Source organism: Phyllostomus hastatus, unplaced genomic scaffold (assembly GCF_019186645.2).
Source record: "Phyllostomus hastatus isolate PE091 unplaced genomic scaffold, TTU_PhHast_1.1 phas_scaffold_200, whole genome shotgun sequence".
Lineage (NCBI taxonomy): Eukaryota > Metazoa > Chordata > Mammalia > Chiroptera > Phyllostomidae > Phyllostomus > Phyllostomus hastatus.
In genome coordinates, this window is record NW_025334016.1 from 3,016,534 (window position 1) to 3,018,890 (window position 2,357).

Here is a 2,357-nt window from a genome sequence, read left to right on the forward strand (position 1 = left end):
ACAAAATCGTAAATTTACTTAAAACATTATGAGATTTTTTATGTGTGATTACATTTGCAATGTATTTAATCTGTGGCCCAAGACAATTCTTCTTCCCATGTGGCCCAGAGACACTAAAAGGTTGGACACCCCTGCATGGTTTCTAGGCTGCCTGCAGGATCAATTTGGTTTCTCTGAGGCTTTCTCCAATGTTTTTTTTTTTTTTTAATCCATAAGGCAGAACCTCACCGCTTTCCTGATGAAGGAGATCATCTTAGTTAAGGCAAATTCTGACCATGGCTGTTGCATCAGATTGTGCAGTTTGAGCACTGTGCAAAGGTACCTAGAAAAAGGGACAAGTGTGAGCATAAATCCAGCTGCCTCTGGGTTCAGGGAACCCTGTGCCTTGGCAGAAGCCACATCCATTGTGGAGGTGCTCCTTTCTACTTGCCACAGCAGTCTGGCCCATTAGCTAGTCTTAGGGCCCTGGGAACATCCATTAGAAAGTTTTCAAATTCTTTTATCTAGAGGGTGTACCCATTTTCCACTTCTCACAAAAACTCCCAACTTGAACTTCCATACCTTATCCTCTCCAGTGTTTTTTTTTTCTCCATCTCCTGTGGGTTTCTCCATTGCTGCTACCTCCTAAAAGAGTCAAGAACCCTTCAATAATCCTCAAGAAAAATGAGGGAGGTCAGCTTCATCTGTGGCCTCCATTAGACAAGACACTCCAGGGAGTGGTTTTCAATCTTGTCTACACACAAGGGGAGTAGGGGGCCTTCATAAAAATATCCAGACCAACAACACTAGAATCTTTAGGGATGCGGCCTGGAGTTTGACCGGATCCATAATTTTGTTCACCCACACTCGTGTGCAGGTTTTAGAATGGGATAAATCCTAGGCCAGGGTTTCTCGGCCTAGGCACTATTAACATTTGGAGCTCAATACTGCTTCTTTGTGGAGGTTGGCTGCCCTATGTGTTGAAGAATAGTTAGCAGCACCCCTGGCATTTATGTACCAAATGCCAATAGCAGCCCCTTATTTTCCATGTTATGACAATTTAAAAAAATGTCAAATGTCCCCTAAGGGAAAATTTGCCCCCAGTTGAAACCATTGTTTTAGATCCATGAGCAAAAGTTAATGTGCTTCCCAAATTCCAGGTCCAGGTTGTCTGTCCAGTGGCCTTTCTCTCCTATATCTCCTCTAACTCAAGCTCTGCTTACAGAAACCAACATAAAATCTGACTACACTGAGAGGGAACACCTGGCTTTCTGCTAGCACCCAAGTCTGGCTAAAATACAAGAAACACCACTCTTGCTATTAAGTGTTGCTCTCTTTGCTATCTTAGAGCAAATGCCAATCAGATATTATTATTAGTGTAGTAGTGATACTCATTATTATTATTTCAGGCCTCTCTCTGATAGAAAGGATGAGGGCATAGAGAAGGTGAGGGGAAGAGGTTATCAATTTATCCCACAATATCTTTGCAGACAATAAGATGGTTAAGTAGATTCATGATCTGTCAAACAACTGAACCAAGAAGATGGGGTAATGAGTTGATGGAAACAGGAAGAGAAGTCACCTAGGGAGTGCCAGAGAGATATGGTCTCATTCCTGTTCTGCTTTACATAACTATTAATAAATGGAAAAAAAGACATTGTTGGCATGAGGCACAAAGATAGGTAGGCAAGAACTTGGTTCCAAACATCTCTATAGGCATAAATGTTGTACTGAGTCTGAATGGTAAATGAGGGTACATATGATGTCCTATATTAGATCTTGAAAGCCAACCACATAGATGCAGAGTAGGGGATAGGTGGCTTCACAGCAGTATCTGTGAGAGTGAAGCCTAGTTGCCCACAAGCTAAGGAAGATTTCCTGAGCACTTCAGGGCTGTGCAGACAGTGCCTGTTCTGTGCTCTGAGGCATTCCTGGGTGATGCATAAAGTGCCAGAAGTAAGGAGAAAGGAACACAGACATCAAAGTCTAGCGGGGGCAGTGGAGGTTTCTTTCCAATCTGTACTGTGTGAAGAAGGTTGGAGTAAACACCAGTCTTGTTCCCTGAGTCAGAGCAAAATGAACCACAATGGAAAAGAAAGAAAAAGGATTCTAGGATTCACCCCCACTTACTTCTTCGAGCTTGTCTAATCAAAGATGGTTTTAAAGGAGAAACTGGTAGCCACCTACCTACTACAGCAGAGAGATTTCCCAACAGTGTCAGTCAAGGTCCTTTCCTCCCTGTGCCCCTACAATTTTCCCATACCTCCTCATTCTCCCACCCTTTCAAATGGTTCTCTTTCCACATCCATTAAGAGTAAAGGGCCTGCAGTTTAAAGGGAAAATAGGTTGGCATTTCCCAAAGTTGAGGAAACACTCAG